Source organism: Zingiber officinale, chromosome 1A (assembly GCF_018446385.1).
Source record: "Zingiber officinale cultivar Zhangliang chromosome 1A, Zo_v1.1, whole genome shotgun sequence".
NCBI lineage: Eukaryota > Viridiplantae > Streptophyta > Magnoliopsida > Zingiberales > Zingiberaceae > Zingiber > Zingiber officinale.
Genome location: NC_055987.1, coordinates 128,912,332 through 128,932,371, shown reverse-complemented (window position 1 = coordinate 128,932,371; position 20,040 = coordinate 128,912,332).

Here is a 20,040-nt window from a genome sequence, read left to right as displayed (position 1 = left end):
TATTTCTTTATATTCAGCTGGAATGTTTAATTTCTGGGAAGATAAATCTGCTGGAAGTTCAGATTTGATTGCACAGTAGCCTCACATGTATGCTAGTATCCTATAGGTTTGTTTTATGGAAAGGAGTTGCATTTGAAGTTCAGTTTGTTTTTAAATGCTAAGTAGTCTTATGTGAATGCTAGTATCCTATATGAATTTTGCTTAATGGAATTCTCTGTTAGATGAATTACTTATGTGACAGAGATCATGTGACAGTTGATATATATGATTAGCCAGGAATTTCCTGCATTCATGAAGTTTTATTCTGTATTCATGTGTTACACTTGTTTTTCTATGCTCGGTTTTCCTTTTGTTACTGCTGGAAACTTAAATCTGTGATGAAGTAGTGAACTCATCATTTATTTTGGTCTGCCGTGAGTCCCTAAGTGATTATAGTTTGCAACCTTTGTTAGAAGGGTGAAGTGATATGCTAGTATTCTGTATTCATGTGCTACTGCTGGAGTTTTATTCTGTCGTGAGAATTTAATCTGCAGAGTTTCTTTTATTTAGCTTGATTGCTTTGCTTGAACCTGGAAAATGCCTCTTAGTACTGCCGAAATTTTTAACTGCAAGCAGAATGATTACTACCTCCCTGCATGTATGCTAGCTGTTGACAAGTAGAGGCATTAATCTCCTATGATTCTTCTTGATAGCAATTGCCATGTATGCTTGCTGTAAAGTGTAGTAAGAACGAAAATAGATGATGGAGTTTTATGCTCAGATTTCTTCTCCGTAGATTTTTAAATATTTCTGATTTTAGAGTAAGTAACTCCAGTTAAGTAGAGTTTAAGTAAGTAACAGTCACCCTCAGAGTAGTAGTAGGAAGGGTGGCCGTTACATCGCCAGCTATCCGGTCAGCCCGTCGACCTAGCTGGGCTTCGTGCCAGACATCCGGTCAGCCCGTCGACCTGTCTGGACTTCTCCTGCACACTCAATCAGAGTGTTAGACAACAACAGACTAACTTAACTTGATTTGTCATTCATCAAAACCTGGGTTAAATCATTAGTGCTAACCGCACCAACAATCTCCCCCTTTTTGATGGAATGACAACCTGGTTAAGTTAGTGAAAACATATGCAAGAAAAAACAAGCATTTAAAGGGTTTTTAAGTTAGTTTGTTTTTTCAACTCTGGTTTAGCTAACTTAATCACCTAACCCTCCCCCTTTGGCATTCATTAAAAATAAGCATTGATTAAATAAGCATAGATTTTTTGAAATGTCAAGATAATCTGGGGGAGTTTAAACTTTTGAAAAACTTGTTTAAAGCATTAGCTTTTAGATTTTAGAGAAATAGCTAAGTCTGTAACGACCCGCCTCCTACTGACTAGGCTGCGAGGCCGATCGTTACGTAATGCTGTGCTAAATTACTATTGCGGAAATCTGGATTGATTAAAATTTTACTAAACTGATTACTGTAAAATCTGAACTTAATACTCTAGGTGTACCTAGGAGTTGTACACATGCTAGGGAAGATAATCTATGCCTCTCGGATGTCCTGCTAGCTGTAATCAAGCATTTCAATCGATCCATGAATCGATTGGGCTGTCGGATCGATCGATCAGTGGATCGATCGAAGCTCTAAGGCACTGGATCGGTCGGTGACCGATCCACAACCCATCTCGCTTACAGTATGCGGTGGATCGGTCTGAGCGATCCAGAGTACATCGATCGGTCGGCCGATCCGATCTCACGTCGGCTGACCGATCAGTGAGCTCCTGCACTCACTGTTCGCATCTGGATCGGTCGGCTGACCGATCCATAAACCCTCTGTTCGCGACTGGATCGGTCAGCTGACCGATCCAGTGGCACAACCCAACTCTGATTGATCTGTAGATCGATTTGGGTTTCAGATTTCGAATCAGAACCCTGATTTCAGCACTAGTTTGTGCCAAAATCTCATATAAGAGTTCTAAAAGTAATTGAAATAAGTTCTAACATCTATTAACTAGCATTCCAACATAATTACTAACAACTTAAACAAATCTTCCATGGTTTAAACATTCTAAGGTCTGAAAGTGCATAAAGGTACTTGAGAAAAGAAACTAAGTTCTCAATTTGCTAAACTCCCTAAGGATCTTCATTCCAGGTTCCTGCCACACACACCATCACTGCATTGACCTTCAGCTTCCTCTGCTAATCCATTTTCCCTTTACCTTTATCTGCAGTATAAGGAAAAAGTATCTGTAAGTTTTAAGCTTAGTAAGAAACCATCTACCTCACAAAAACATGCAACGATGCAATCATGTCTTTAAAGAATGTTATTTACAAACATGCACTGAATTTGTTAAAGCATGGCATACTGAAGTTACATGGCATAAATACGGAAACATGGCATGCATAATAAAATCTAAGCATGGAGCTATCTCATGGTATCAACTAGGAGAAAATAAGCTGAAACTGTAACTGAAACTGAGCTAAAACTGAGCTAGTGCTGATCTTAAACTATAATCACATAACTAGATTATGAGTTTGAAAGCTATTATCGTAATAAGTAAAAATACATAATCATGTTGCTAGTGGGTCCGGCAACTGTACTTTGCTGTGCGCGCATCCTTAACTAGACCCGGGTTTGCAAGTCCCGAATTTAGTAGGGTTACTAGGTTGTCTGAACCTAGGGACGATTGTGGGAGCCCAACCCAATGGATATCTAATCCAGTACAGTGCCACTGAAAATAAAATACTGAATATAGCTACTAGTTGCTTATTTTGCTGTTTCTAGGTCATCTGAACCTAGAACTAGGTTATCTGAACCTAGAGGCGACTGTGGGAGCCCACCCATTGGACCGTAATCCCATGTAAGCTGAAACTAGACTAATATACTGATTTAAATGCTACTAATGCATTTAACTGAGCTGTTAAAAAATATCTGAGGTGGTATTTAGCTACACTAATCATTTTGTCGAACACTTGGTGTGCCCCAACTCTCCCCTCTATTGGTTGCTACTCGGAAAACCTAGAGGTTGCACTGTACAAAAATTTTGTACAAAGGTCTGAACCTTTTCCTAGCTACCATGTGTTCTTTTAAATTAAATTTTGGATCGCCTGCGGAACTTAACACGTTTGATCCAAAACTTAATCTATTCGTTCTTTTAGGTGTTGACTTGGGTCTCCTGCGGAACTTAACACGTTCGACCCAAATCACCTTAAGTTATTAATTCCATTAAATATTAATTTCCATAATTGGTTCCCAGTACTGACGTGGCGAGGCACATGGCCTTCTTGGATATGGGAGCAATCACCACCGACTAGACAAAACCTTTTATGGAAAGCTAATATTTAATTTCCTAAAATAACTTTAGGTTAACCGAAAAGAACAATCAAATCACAAGGGAAAGAAAAACAAAAGAACACTATATTGAAAACAAATTCAAAACTCTAGAATCGTATGCCTCTTGTATTTAGTATTATTTCCAAAAAATAACTAGTATGATGCGGAAACAAAAATTACTAGTTATACCTTTTAGAAAGACCTCTTGATCTTCTACCGTATTCCTCTTCTAACCTCGGACGTTGTGTGGGCAACGATCTTTCGAGATGAGAACCACCAAGCACCTTCTTCTTCCTTACAAGTTTCGGCCATCAAAACTTCTCCTAGGATGAAGAGGTTCGACCACCACCACCATGCTCCAAGGGATGCTAGAAAAGAGGCTTCTTTTCTCTCCTTCTTCTCCTTCTTAGATCCGGCCACCAAAGCTATCTCCACCATGAGAAGGTTTCGGCCACACAAAGGAGAGGAGAGGAAAGAAAGGGCCGGCCACACCCAAGGAGAAAAGAGAGGAAAAATAGAATAGAGTTGTTCTTCTTGAAGCCTCCTCTACCCCCTCTTTTATAATCCTTGGTCTTGGCAAATAAGGAAAATTTAATAAAAACTTCCTTAATTCTTTTTCCATTGAAAAGGAAAATTTATTTAATTAAAATAATTTTCTCTTTTCAAATTATAATGGCCGGCCACTCTTCTCCCCAAAACAAGGAGAGTTTTAATTAAAACAAAAATTAAAACTTCCTAATTTGTTTCTAGAAATTTATAAAAATTTCTCCAATAATTTTAATCCCTTCATGATTGGTTAATAAAAAGAAATTTTATAAATTAAAATCTTTCTTTTAAACATGTGGATAATTTCCAAAAAGAAAAGTTATCTCTAAAAATTAAAATCTCCTTTCAATCTACAAATAAGGAAAGATATTAAATCTTTTCTTAATCTTTTGTAGAAACTAATAAAAGAGAATTTTTAATTTTTAAACTTTCTTTTAAATCATGAATATAATTAAAAGGAAAGTTTTTACCAAAATTAAAATCAACCTTTTAATCTACAAATAAGGAAAGAGATTTTAACTCTTCTCTTAATCTTTTGTAGAATCTTATAAAAGGAAGGATTTAAAATTTTAAACTCTCTTTTAAATTATATTATCCACATAAGAAAAATTTTAAAATTTAAAATTCCTTTTTATTTAATAAGGCCGGCCACATGAATTCACCCATGAACATACCCATGGCCGACCCTAGCTTGGTCTCCAAGCTAGCTTGGCCGACCCCTATAGGATGGGTAAGAAGGTGGGTATAGGTGGGTATAGTACTCTATAATTAAGATGCTACTATAGGGACCGAGAGGAGGAATTGGTTTTGGTCTCCCGATAAAATTAAACATCCCGTGCTCGCCCCGAACACACAACTTAATTTTATCAATAATAATTCATTCCACTAGAGAACTATTATTGAACTACCACACCAATCCCAAATTACATTTTGGGCTCCTTCTTATCATGAGTGTGTTAGTCTCCCTGTGTTTAAGATAACAAATGTCCACTAATTAAGTAAGTTACTGACAACTCGCTTAATTAATATCTAGCTCCAAGAGTAGTACCACTCAACTTCATCGTCATGTCGGACTAAGTCCACCTGCAGGGTTTAACATGACAATCCTTATGAGCTCCTCTTGGGGACATTCTCAACCTAGATCACTAGGACACAGTTTCCTTCTATAATCAACAACACACACTATAAGTGATATCATTTCCCAACTTATCGGGCTTATTGATTTATCGAACTAAATCTCACCCATTGATAAATTAAAGAAATAAATATCAAATATATGTGCTTGTTATTATATTAGGATTAAGAGCACACGCTTCCATAATAACTGAGGTCTTTGTTCCTTTATTAAGTCAGTATAAAAGGAACGACCTCAAATGGTCCTACTCAATACACTTTAAGTGTACTAGTGTAATTATATAGTTAAGATAAACTAATACCTAATTACACTACGACCTTCCAATGGTTTGTTCCTTTCCATCTTGGTCGTGAGCTACTGTTTATAATTTATAAGGTGCTGATAACATGATCTTCTGTGTGTGACACCACACACCATGTTATCTACAATATAAATTAATTGAACAACTACATTTATCATAAATGTAGTCATTTGACCAATGTGATTCTTATTTCTAGATAAATGTTTATACCAAAAGCTAGGCTTATAGTATACACTTTAACACCCTCTAATAGGGAGACCACCTCTAGGTACCCGACAACGTCTAGAGCCTCCAACTGAAGGAGAATAACGTGTCTGGCCCATCTAGAGGTGCTCAACTAGATCCCTAGTCCGCGAGGAGGGTTTAAACACACCCTGGGCGCCGAAAAATCTGCATATAGCTAAACTAAAGGCATGTAATCAAACGAAAGCTACTTATACTGCAGGTGAGGGGTTTCTTACCTCCTGTTCCTAATTTCTTACGATTATAATCACTAGGTTTCACGGAGGAGAGATCTCTTCAACGATCTTCTCGCGTCTATGCGTTCCTCTCGCGGAGGGGAGCGTCCTCGTGCCTTTGATGTTGCCGGGAGGTGCTCCTAGGGCCCTTGGCTTGGTGCGCCGAGAGAAGGAGGAGGAAAGGAGAGGGGCGGCGTGAGGTTAGGGTAAGGAGAAGAAGTTCACGGTGAAAACCAAAAATATCACCCTCACTTAATTATTTTCTATTTATATTAAGTGATAATTCCGGCCTAACTCTAATATAAATTTAATTGCCTCCCTTTCCTTTCAGCACGACCCTACTGGGTTCACTGGTTACTAGTATTATCCGTAAACCATAGGTCTTGGGTTCAATCCCCGCTTAGGCCGTTTTCGTTTACTATTTATTTTTGCTACTTATGTTGCCCTAAAAATTCCGGAGAAATATCTAAAAATTCCAGAATAATTATAGAATATTTCTAATATAGTTTTGAGAATTTTCGGGTGTTACAAAGTCTAACTAGACAAAATCTCAAACACAAGTGTATAAGTTCTAAATTTCAAGATCAAATTTTAAATTTTCAAAACTAGTTTCAATTTTGACCTAGCTGGGCTTCTCGCCAGCTATCCGGCCGTATTATGGACTTCTCGCCAGCTATCCGGTCAGCCCATCGACCTAGCTGGGCTTCTCACCAAGCGTCCGGTCAGCCCGTCGACCCGCTTGGACTTCTCGCCAGCTATCCGGTCAGCCCATCGACCTAGCTGGACTTCTCGCCAAGCGTCCGGTCAGCCCGTCGACCCGCTTGGACTTCTCGCCAGCTATCCGGTCAGCCCGTCGACCTAGCTGGGCTTTGTGCCAAACATCCGGTCAGCCCGTCGACCTGTCTGGACTTCTCCTGCACACTCGATCAGAGTGTTAGACAACATCAGACTAACTTAACCTGATTTGTCATTCATCAAACCTGGGTTAAATCGTTAGTACTAACCGCACCAACACATATGAGCAGATACTCTATACTGCAAATAATAAGGAAAGACATAAAAGAAAAACTTAAGTACTTTCTTACTTGAAGACGGCAAGGCTGATGCTGATGTGTGTATGATGTTGGAGAATGGGAACTGCTCTAATACCAACCTGTAACGACCACCCTTCTTACTACTACTCTCTAAAGGTGACCATTACATAACTACAATAGATTCTTACTTAACTAGTACAGCAAATTGTACATTAAATTTTTCCAGAAAACTTAAAATTTCGATAGAGTATATGCAGTTCAGCAGGACTAGAATACAATACAATACTCCAAATTCTGATATGCACATACAACTCATAATAGCAGAAACATATGAAATTATATCTCAATGCAAACACAAAAGTACCTACTTACTAAACTGAACTCATCTTAGCATGCGATCTAAAACAAGAATAATCTCAAATGACATGGAATATAAGGTACAATCTCAAATGTTCCTTAACCACTAAAACACGGAAACTTAATAATGTCCCAAGTCTCTCCCATAGTCCTGGCATCGCACACATCATCGAACACCTCCTTGTCGCCTTCCTTTGCTATGGTTTTTTCCTTTCCTTTATCTGCAGTAAGAGGAAATGCAAATTATAAGCGAATGCTTAGTAAGCGCTGTCTAACTCACAAAAACTCGAATGTGCATATAAATACAGCAATGCTAAAAATTGAATCTGTAAAAAGAGAACTACTCACGCTCATCTAATAGTAAAGCACTAAAATTTGCATACTCATGGTATACAAGAATAAAATTGCATGCTGGAAGACAAGGCTAATCATGATCAATAAACTAATCAAGAAACAAATAAATCTAATACTGCATGCTTCGAATTAAAAGAAACTAACTTGCTGAATTTTAAACTTAAGTGAAACTTGTTTTACTTGTTTAAAAACTTATACTTTAATACTTCAAAATAATAATCAATCTCTTCTTGGGCCTAAGCGTAGTACCAAAGCGCACTCCCTAATAGAAACTGGGGTAGCGAGCCACCAGTCCTATAAGGGTAAAGACCTCGGTCTTACCAGGGCTAAGACCTCGAAAATGGTCACCTGGATTTATTTAACGACAACCTCGGAAGTCGGGTACTAGCCTCTTAAAAATAAAATACTTGTTATCTTTTATTACTTCTAATATATAATGCTTCGGCATTTTAACAAACACCTTGTGTGCTAAAATCCCTAAAGTCTTGACTTTGGGATCTACTTAAGGCTTTGGCCTTTTTCTTTCTTTTCTTTATCTTTCTTATACTTTTCTTAAACTCAAAATACTGTAATACTTAACAAAATCTGCACTATTAGCTTACAAAAATCTACACTATGAATGGAATTCTGCATACAAGCTTATTCGAAAATCTGCATTCAAGCTTAATAGAAATCTGCATTCATGACTAATAAAAATTTGCACTATGAATGTTACAAAATTATGCATGAAATTCTGCACTATAATACTCTAAAGGGCTGTTCTAAAATAACAAGGAGAGTCTAAGTAAAAAATGCTAACATGAAGAGCTTGTTCCTGCTCATGGAATAGCAAAGAAAACTGAAAAATAAAATACCAAACTACACAAAAACCCAATGTACAACAGGAAGAATTAGATGCTTAAAAGGGATCCAAAATTCTGCACTTAATGAAAAACTACACTTAATGGAAGAAATATGCACTTAATGAAAAACTGCACTTAATGGAAGAAATTTGCACTTAAAATTCTGCACCTCTACTAATTATGGTACACGCCTACTGCCAAACCAAAAAGGAAACTAGAAACTAAATTAGAAATCTAACTATATACTTGGAAAATAAAGGGCAGTTCGGGTTTTGTACAGCAGCAAAGAAAACTAACTAAAAATTGAATCTGTACTTGCTAAAACTGCAAATTGAAAGGGTTGTTCTAAACTCTAAACAAAGCTGTTCATTTCTGCAGCGAACACAAAAAAACCTGGACTGGAATGAGCTCCAAAGGGGGTTGTTCTAAGCTCCAAATGGAGCTGTTCACGCCTCTATCGTAGCGTAAATCAAACTAGAACTCGCTGGAATTTTGGAACCTATATAACTTGTTACGTTTGTTCAAATTTAAACTTGCTAGGATTTAGAACCTTTAATTTTTTACTACAACAGAGATAAAAAGAAAGAGAGCAAAGAACACATGCTACTCATAAACCTCTAGCTATCCCAATACTGTACAGTATAATCCGAGAGCAAAGAAAGCAAAGAAACTCATGCTACTCTTAAACCTCTAGCTATTCCAATGTTGTACAGTACAATCTGGAAATAAAGAAAGCAAAGGAACTCATGCTACTCTTAAATCCCTTCTCATCTTCTTAAAAAAAAACTCACGGCAGCATACTCAAGAACAATCTCCTTGTGACATACATCAAAGAAAACAACAAGAAGAAGCAAGAATTCGAGAGCTACTCTTACTGCAGGTGAGAAAGCAACTTACAGAGGTGTTCTTGAACTTACAACCGAAAAGGAGACTTCTAATGCTTCTAGGGTTTCGGAGACTTGCCAATCTCAACCTCTTCCTCGTGCCTACCATTCCTTCTTGACGAGAGGAGCTCGGATCCGAGAAGAGTTCGTGGAAAAATCCCCTTTGGTCGGCCGCCGAAGAAACCCTTGCTTCCTGCTGTGTTTTCGCCCGAGACGAGAAACGCCGACGCGCCACGAGAGAGAAAGGAAAAAAGGGTTTCGGGAGAGAAAGGGAAATAACTTAACCCTCTTAAACCTAGATATTTCTGTATCTACTACCGCTTAAATATATTTCGTCCCATATTTGATTAGCATCGCCCGCTTGGGCACTTGGTCAGCCGAGACAACTTAAGACTTTGCTTAACCGGAGGTGTCCGGTTCGATCCTCGGCCGAACCTCTTTATTTTTTTCAACTTCTTTCTTTTGGTAAAAATACCAAACGAACTCCAAAAATTGCATAAAAATACTCTAAATATCTCTAGAATATTTCTATGGCATTTCTAAATATTTTTAAGCACAATTAGGACTCGTAATGTAATGACCCAATTTTCCCTATTTCAAGTTCTAAAAGTCCGTAAAAACATTTGGAAATACTTTTAAAATATTCTAGAGATTTTTAGGAATTTTTAGAGTATTTTTTACGTAATTTTTGGAAGTCGTTTAGTAGGGTTACAAAAAGAAAGAAGTTTAAAAAAAAATATTGAAGGTGAGATTCGAACCCACGACCTCGGGTCGGACTGACCCAAGAAAAACCGGCCCAACCAGCTGAGCTACACGGTTTTGTTAACCTTATATGGTGAGAATTAAGTTTATAGCATAGTTAATGATTAGGGAATAAATTGGGAAAAAGTGCGCGACTGAGGGATTGAAGTCGAGACCCCTTGCTTCGGTTAAAAGCCGGTTAATCAACTATGCCAGCGGCTGTTGTTAGTTAAGGAAAGAACGGAAATAATTTAAAGGATAGTTGATAATAGAAATATTGGAATTATAAAGGGGGGACTTAGGGCTTGATTTTCCGTGACCTAATTTCTACCTCTCTTCTCCTCTCACGCTCGCGACGGCGCGCGACAACTCCCTCTGGGGCGAAGACGAAGCCAAGCTAGGGTTTTCCTCCCTCCGTAGGTCAGCGAAGGCTTCCTTCCGGCGAACCTTGGTGATTTCGGTCCTATTGTCGAGGAGAGTTCATAGAGACGAGGAAGAGGCCGGGAAGATCAAGCTCCTCCGAACCCTAGAATTCTTCCCGTCGGCTGTGAGTCCAAGGAACCGAGGTGAGTTGCTTCTCACCTGCAGTAGGAGTAGTTCCACGATTTTGCCTTCTTCATTTCCTTGCCGAGCATGAACAATCCTCCTTGTGGCATTGGTTTAGAGTTTTCTCTTGTTGTTTTTGGGTTCTGCCGTGAGGTTCAAAAGGGTTGTGTAGATCTGGTAGTTAGAAGCATACATGCCTATGCTTCCAGAGGATATGTTCTGGTATTTTTGTTCTATAACGAGAAGCACTATACTTCACATTTTTTTGTTCTAGAGTATTAGTTCTTGGGTATTTTAGTTCTTCGCTGTAGCATATTTGATTAACATGTGTTTTAGTTTCATTAAGGAAATTTTTCTTGCCTTCTTGCTGATCAGTTGATAGCAATTCATCCTATTAGCAGCACGTTGGTATTCCTTTGGTATCTGCAGCAGGCATGAACAGCCATTTGGAGCTGAGAATGATTCCTTTTGAAGCTTACCGTTAAGTTCTGTTGTGCATATTCATAGGCAAGAACAGCCACCAATTCATAGCAGTTTAGATCCTTTTTGTGTTGAGTTAGTAAGCATGATATTATGTTAATTCCATGCAGCGATGATTCCTTTATTTTCTAGATTCCTTTGTTATTAGAATAACATGAGCAAATTTTCAGTTTAACTAGCATTTTAGTTAGATGTTCCTTTGTAATTAACTAGCACGAACAGCAATATTGTACATTACAAGTTTGATTTTCTTGCTGGTTTACTAATCATGAACTAGACAACTTGTATGAAAGTAAGCAGTTTAGGCTTCTTTAGATTCCAGCAAGTTAAATCTTTTGTTATCATGCTAGTATTCAGTTTTAAGATCTTATTTTTGGTCATTTAATGTTAAGCAGGCAGAATTGGATTTTTCTTGCTATTACACAAGCATGTTAAACTCTTCTAGAAGATTATGGGAAGAAATAAGTAAGAAAAGACCAAGATCTTAAACCTGATCCTAAATTCCAGCATTTGAGGATTAGCAGCATGCAAGGTGCTTGAAGAAGTGCCAAGGCATTTTATTTTTAGAAGAGCTGAAAGAATAACAAGTATAAGGAAGTAATAGTTAAGAAGAAAAGAAGTATTTTACTTTTTAATGGCATGTACCGAACACAAGGTCCAGGACACAAGGTCCAGGACACAAGGTCCATTGGGTGGGCTCCTAGATCGCCCCTAGGCACAAGATCGCCTAGAAGTACCTTAGTAGTTTCGGGATTAGCTACCTCGACTCTTACTAAGGATGCGCGCAAATTGGTACAATGCCGGGCCCAAAAGAAGTTTATTATTATTTTGAAGTATTAAAGTATAAGTTTTGAAACAAATGAAACAAGCTTCAAATATGTTTAAAATTAGAAAGTTTAGTTTCTTGTTATTTGAAGCATGCAGTAGTAGTTTTATTTGTTTCTTGCTATTAGATTATTCAGCATGTTTAGCTTTATTTGCTTTCAGCATGCAGTTATAGTTTTATTCTTGTGAGCGTGAGTAGCTTTACATGTTTAGCAGCTTTACATGTTTATTAGCTTTACATGTTTAGTATTTCAGTTAGTATGATTCCTTTGCTATTTATGAGCATGAGTAGTTTTATATGTTAGCATTCAGTTTTAGCATGTTTTTATTTATATACATGCATATCGAGTTTTTGTGAGTAGATAGTGCTCACTAAGCTTTATGCTTGTTGACTGCACTTCCTCCTACTGCAGATAAAGGAAAGGAAAAGATTTAGTAAGGAAGGCGACAAGGTGGTGGTGATGAAGGTGTGTGATGGCTGGACTATGGGGAGATCAAAAGTTTGCTAAGGAATTGTCAAGACTTTTCTGTTTAGAGTTCTTTTAGTTTTCTTTAAATGTTATTATGAGTTGAGATTGTAATTAAGTTTATTCCACACTTGTAGTTGGGTTCTATTGATGGAGTGATATAGTTGTTTGTTATTGCTAGGGTAGTTTCCTTCTTTTATTTGTGATATTATTCTGCGTGGTTGTGAAAATATATGTTCCAGCCGCATGTGGCTGAGTATAGTTTGTTTGTATTGTTGATTTGGTCACTGGTACAGGGGAGGCTCTGTCGAAATTTTTCGGTAGGGATTCCTCGTGGTTTTTAATTATACCGGTTAAGTAGAGTTAGTAGTTAAGTAACGTTCACTCTTAGAGAGTAGTAGTAGTAGTAAGAAGGGTGGTCGTTACACGTAATGAGGAAATTTGGGTCGTTACATGTAACGACCCAATTTTCCCTATTTCAAGTTCTAAAAGTCCATAAAAATATTTGGAAATACTTTTAAAATATTCTAGAGATTTTTAAGAATTTTTAGAGTATTTTTACGTAATTTTTGGAGGTCGTTTAGTATGTTTACAAAAAAAAAAAAAAAGAACTTTTGACAAAAATTGTTGAAAGCGAGGTTCGACCCCACGACCTCGGGTCGGACTGACCCAAGCAAAACCGGCCCAACCAGCTGAGATATACGGTTTTATTAACCTAATATGGTGTGAATAATATTTAAGCAGTAGTTAGTGAATAGAGAATAAATAGGAAGAAAAATAGTTGCAGCCGAGACTCGAACCTGCGAGCCGCGCTTTAAGCAAAACGCAGCCAACCAACTGTTCTAGCGAGTTATGTTAACCCAAGAGGGAGAAATATAGTTAAGTTGTAATTGGAACCGAAAATAACCCTAGTTATAAAGTGAGGACTAAAGTGATTTTCGGAAAACCTAAAATTTCTTTTCCTCTCCTCACCTCTCGCGTGCGACGGCGGCAGATCAGAAGACCTAGGGTTCCTCTCCGGCGGTCGGCAAGGGCTTCTTTTCAGAAGCCGTTCACGGATTCGTGGTCTCCTCGTCAAGGAGAACACGCGGATAGGGAGGGATCGCAGAGATCTTCACATCATCCGAACCCTAGAATACTTCATCTTCTTCGGTTGTAAGTTAAAGAAGCAAGGTGAGTTGCTTCTCACCTGCAGTAGGAGTTGTTCCGACTTTCAAGTTGTTTCCTTGCTTTCGGATTGGGTTGTACAAAATTCATGTTACTGCCGTGAGTTTTTTTTTTGTATGCTGTGAGAAGGGATGTTCATGTTTCTGCCGTGGGATCTCCTTTACAGTTCGGTTAAACATGCTTAAAGGTTTTTGTGATTCCATGAAGATATAGTTTTGAATAAGTTATATGAGTTTTGTTTGTAACATTACAACAGGAAATGTAGGTATCCTGTTAAAACTTGTAGAGGCTTAAGAGTAGTTTCGAGAATTTGATTCTTCTTCTTTGCTGTAGTAGCTTGCTATAGAGATTTTGGTTGCTCTATGAAAACTGAATTCCATTAAGTTTAATTAAGGAGGTTCAATTGCAATTATGTGTTGAATAGTTTCTTATTAACAGCATGCATGTGTAGAACCTTCCTTATTCAAAGAAGATAAACAACCTAGCATTTAGTAAGCATGAACAGCCTTATAATCAGCCTTGCGGATTTAGTTTCCTTGCATATTAATAGGCACTAAACAACCCTTTATTTTGAGTAGATAGTTTTAGAAGTTTGCTAGTTTAACAAGCATGAATAGATTCTTATTATGTTGGTATGAATAACATTTGGTTAGATGTTCCTTTGAGTTCAAGTTTCTAGTTTTGGACTTCCTTGCTTTAACAAACAGAATCGTTTTGTTTCATTTTTAAGCAAATGCAGATTTTAGTTTTGTTCATTGCTATTTCCAGTAAGCATGAAAAGGGTTCCATTAGTCTAGCATTGCAGGTTGTGACTTTTCCTTGCTACTGCCGAACATGTTTAGGCCATATATTGTATATTGCAGATTTAGTTCCTCTACTATTTCTTACACATGAACAACTCTTTCAATTTAGCATGCTACTTAGTTTTCTCAGCCTGTTCTTTGAGTTTAAATCTGCTAAAAGGGTAATCATATTATGATCCTTAGTATGTTTAGCATTTTTAGTCTTGGATTCCTATGCTCAACGAACATGAACAGCTTAAGCTTAAAGTATGCATAGTTAATTCTTTTTTTTAGCAATTCAGTATCTATTTCGTGAGCATTTTACAAGTACGAACAACACCTTGTAGCATTTCAGATTTAGTACTTATTGTTGATTTAGTAGCATGAGCAGCCTTGCCATTTTTAAGGTATCAGTTGAACATGAGCAGAAATGATTCCTATCTTTAGTCTTTTGCTATTGGACTAATATGAGAAGTTATAAGCTAAGAAAGACCAAGACTTTAACTTGATCTCAATTTCAGAAGTTTAAGATCAAAAGCGCACACAAGGTGTTTGCTTAAATGCCAAGTAAGGGCAAGTATAAAGAAGTTATAAAGAAAGTATTTTACTTTTAAAGGGCATGTACCGGACACAAGATCCAAGGGATGGGCTCCAAGTTGCCCCTAGGCACATGGCCTAGAAGTATCTTAGTAGTTTCGGGATTAGCTACCTCGATTCCTATTAAGAATGCGCGCAAAGTGGTACAATGTCGGGCCCAAGAGAAGTTGATTATTATTTTCAAGTATTAAAGTATAAATTTTAAACAAGTGAAATAAAAGAATAAATTTAGAGTAAGTGAAGTAAGTTTCACTTTGTTTTAAAGATCAGCCAGTTTAGCTTTCTTTTATGCTAAGCAGCTTTTACATGTTTAGTTTCTTACATGTTATTTATTTGCTAGTTGATGAGCATGTTTAGCTTTACATGTTTAGTAGTTTTACATGTTTAGTAGATTTACATGTTTAGTAGCTTTACATGTTTAGTAGTTTTACATGTTTAGTAGATTTACATGTTCAGTAGCTTTACATGTTTAGTAGTTTTACATGTTTAGTAGATTTACATGTTCAGTAGTTTTACATGTTTAGTATCTTTACATGTTTAGTAGTTTTACATGTTTAGTATGCTTCTTTTATTAGTTTATGAGCATGATAAACTACACATGTTTAGTATTTCAGTTAGTATGCTTCCTTTATTGGTTTGTGAGCATGAGTAGCTATACATGTTTAGCTTTTCAGTTAGTTGATTTCTTTGCTATTTATGAGCATGAGTAGCTATACATGTTAGCTTTTCTGTTAGTTGGTTTCTTTGCTATTTATGAGCATGAATAGCTTTACATGTTAGCATTCAGTTTTAGCATGTTTTTATTTGTATACATGCATATCGAGTTTTTGTGAGTAGATAGCGCTCACTAAGCTTTATGCTTATAGACTGCACTTCCTCCTACTGCAGATAAGGGAAAGGAAAAGATTTAGCAAGGAAGGCGATAAGGTGGTGGTGATGAAGGTGTGTGATGGCTGGACTATGGGGAGATCAAGAGTTTGCTAAGGAATTATTAAGACATTTCTGTTTAGAGTTCTTTAGTTTTCTTTTAATGCTATTATGAGTCAATATTGTATTTAAGTTTATTCCGCGTTTGTAGTTGGGTTCTATTGATGGAGTGATATTGTTGTTTGCTATTGATAGGGTAGTTTCTTTCTTTTATTTGTGATATTATACTGCGTGGTTGAGTGATTATATGTTCCAGCCGCCTGTGGCTGAGTATATTATGCTTGTATTATGGGAAATGGTCACCGGTACAGGGGAGACTCTGTCGAAATTTTTCGGTAGGGTTTTCCTAGAGATTTTTAATAAACCGGTTAAGTAGAGTTAGTAGAGAAGTAACGGTCACTCTTAGAGAGTAGTAGTAGTAGTAAGAAGGGTGGTCCTTACAGTTGGTATCATAGCAGTTTCCATTCTCCAGCATCACACACACATCAGCATCATCCTTGCCGTCTTCAAGTAAGAAAGTATTTAAGTTCTTTCTTTATTGCTTTCTTTTATTATTATTTGCAGTATAGAGTGATTGCTTATAAGTGCTAAAGTAAGATAAAAGTTTTTTTTTGCAGTTTTCTTTGTTCATATACATATGTGTATGATTAGAAAAATAGAGAAAATATCAAATCTTCTTATTTGTTTAACTAGATGTCAAGAAGAGGACGTCCCCGTACCGCTCGTACTGTGGACCGAGCACAGGAGAATGAAGAGCCCAGAGTAGCTGAACCGAATCTCTCTGAAGTTGTTGCTCAACTTCAGAGATAGGTGGCAGAGCAACAGCAAGTGATCGTCAATCTGATGGCGAATCAGCAGCCAGTTCCTCCCCCTCCCCTAGCTGTCACTATGGAGATTCCAGTGGTAGCTGAAGTTCCACCAGCTGCCCTGGGAGTCGTCACAGCATCTCAGAGACCAGAAGCATACCTAATACAGTGGCTGAAGCTGAAACCAGTCAAGATCGAAGCCAAGACAATAGGGAGCCAGAAACCCCACTCAAGTAATCAGAACTGGAAGGGCAAGGGTCACAAGAGAAAGCAGTGGAGCTCAGGAGGTAACCAAAAGGGGGGACCAGCAAACAAGCAGACCAAGTTTCCTCTATGTCCTGAATGTGGGAGAACACATCAAGGAGCCTGTCTTTTGGGTAAGACAGGATGTTATTCATGTAGGCAGGAAGGACACATGGTTAAAGAATGCCCTAACAAGCTCAAAGCACCTCAGCCACAGCCATTGCAATGTGGAGGCCAGCCTGCACAGTTGCACCACATGGAAGCAGCATTGGAGGGACCCTATATCAGTCAAGGAAGGTTAGAAGCTCCACCAGTTCCAGCCTTTGATGGTGCCAGAGTATTCTCCCTCACCAAAGAAGAAGCTGCTAGTGCCTCCACGGTCGTAACAGGTCAAGTAGTTATTTTTCAGCACATAGCTACTGTACTATTTGACACTGGGACGACCCATTCTTTTATATAGATACATTTTGCCAGTAGTTTACAGGTGCCTACAGAGAGTACGAACTCCAAGTTCCTGACGACCCTACCTTCTGGAGAAGTCATGGGATCCAATCAGTGGCTCCGAGCCGTACTGGTCAGAATTGCAGACCGAGAGCTATATGTAAATTTGATAGTTCTCGGCATGCAGGATTTCGAGATCATTTTGGTATGGATTTCCTCAGCAAGTACAGTGTTTTGGTGGATTGCCGCAGAAGGAAGGTGATTTTTAGTCCAGAAGGTGAACAAACTTTTGAGTTCACAGGAGTGCCAAGGGAGAAGACCCAAGAACACCAGGGAGATCAGAAGTTCCCTTGGTCTAGCCGGGTATTATAGAAAATTCGTGGAGGACTTTTCCAGGGTAGCCTCTCCACTTATAGCCCTGACTAGAAAGAACAAGAAGTTTGAATGGTCAGACAAATGTGAGCAGAGTTTCCAATAGCTGAAAAAGAGACTGACCAGTGCTCCCATTCTGACTGTTCCAGAAAGTGACAAGAGTTTTGACATCTACAGTGATGCTTCTAAGATGGGCTTAGGAGCTGTACTCATGCAGGAAGGAAAATTGATAGCTTATGCTTCCAGACAACTCAAAGATTATGAGAAGAACTACCCTACTCATGATCTTGAGCTGGCGGCTGTGGTCTTTGCACTAAAACTCTGGCGACATTACTTGTGTGGAGTTCAGTGTAGAATCTTCACAGATCATCAGAGTCTTAAGTACTTCTTCACTCAGAAGGACTTAAACATGAGACAGCGCAGGTGGCTGGAGTTGGTCAAAGATTACGACTGTGAGATCCTCTACCACCCAGGCAAAGCTAACGAAGTGGCAGATGCACTAAGCAGAAAATCCAGTGCATCCCTGATGCCTTTGTCATCATTAGCCCTACCACTGCAGAAGGAGTTGTCAGATTTTGGTATGGAAATTATTTATGGGCAACTCTCCGCATTGACCCTAGAGTCAACCCTGCTTGAGGATATACTGAAAAAGCAAAGTGAAGATTCAGATATCCAAAAGATCAAGCAAGGGATACGAGAAGTAGAAAATTCCGAATTTCGAGTATTAGGCAGTGGAATTCTTTATCAGGGAAGTCGTCTTTGTGTTCCCAATGATGAAGAGCTGAGAAAGGAAATTTTAGAAGAAGCTCATAGTACACCTTATTCCATGCGTCCTGGTTCTACCAAGATGTATCAAGACGTGAAACAGAGGTTCTGGTGGTCTGGACTCAAAAGAGATGTTGCTAAATATGTCAGTACCTGTCTGACATGTCAGGAAGTCAAAGCAGAGCACCAGAGACCAGGAGGAGTCCTGCATTCTCTTCCAATACTAGAATAGAAGTGGGAAGACATATTCATGGACTTTATAACAGGTCTTCCAAGAACCACAAATGAATATGATGCGATATGGGTAATAGTAGACAGAAGAGTTATGCTGACACACGCCGTAGGCCACTTGAATTCCAAGTAGGGGATTCAGTCTTTCTTAAGATCGCTCCTAAGAAGGGAGTGATGAGATTTGGCAAGAAGGGCAAATTAAGTCCTCGTTATGTGGGACCTTACCTGATCACAGAAAGGATTGGGAAAGTAGCTTACAAGCTGGATTTACCACAAGACATGTCAGCAATACACCATGTGTTTCATGTCTCCATGTTAAAGAAGTGCCTCCACGACCCTAGCCAAGTGATTGAGCCTCAGTCAGTGCAGATCCAAGAGGATCTTAGTTATGAGAGTAGACCTACACAGATAGTGGATAGAGCAGTCAAGAGACTAAGAAGCAAAGAAGTACCACTAGTGAAGGTCGTCTGGCAGAACCAGAAGCACGAGGAAGTAACTTGAGAACGTGAGGACGGTATGAGACAGAAGTATCCAAAATTGTTCTAAGTTCGAGGACAAACTTTTTATAAGGTATGGGGAATTGTAACGACCCAATTTTCCCTATTTCAAGTTCTAAAATTCCATAAAAATATTTGGAAATACTTTTAAAATATTCTAGAGATTTTTAAGAATTTTTAGAGTATTTTTACGTAATTTTTGGAGGTCGTTTAGTATGTTTACAAAAAAAAAAAAAAAGAACTTTTGACAAAAATTGTTGAAAGCGAGGTTCGACCCCACGACCTCGGGTCGGACTGACCCAAGCAAAACCGGCCCAACCAGCTGAGATATACGGTTTTATTAACCTTATATGGAGTGAATAATATTTAAGCAGTAGTTAGTGAATAGAGAATAAATAGGAAGAAAAATAGTTGCAGCCGAGACTCGAACCTGCGAGCCGCGCTTTAAGCAAAACGCAGCCAACCAACTGTGCCAGCGAGTTATGTTAACCCAAAAGGGAGAAATATAGTTAAGTTGTAATTGGAACCGAAAATAACCCTAGTTATAAAGTGAGGACTAAAGTGATTTTCGGAAAACCTAAAATTTCTTTTCCTCTCCTCACCTCTCGCGTGCAACGGCGGCAGATCAGGCGGAAGGTGAAGTCGACCTAGGGTTCCTCTCCGGCGGTCGGCAAGGGCTTCTTTTCAGAAGCCGTTCACGGATTCGTGGTCTCCTCGTCAAGGAGAACACGCGGATAGGGAGGGATCGCAGAGATCTTCACATCATCCGAACCCTAGAATACTTCATCTTCTTCGGTTGTAAGTTAAAGAAGCAAGGTGAGTTGCTTCTCACCTGCAGTAGGAGTTGTTCCGACTTTCAAGTTGTTTCCTTGCTTTCGGATTGGGTTGTACAAAATTCATGTTACTGCCGTGAGTTTTTTTTTTGGTATGCTGTG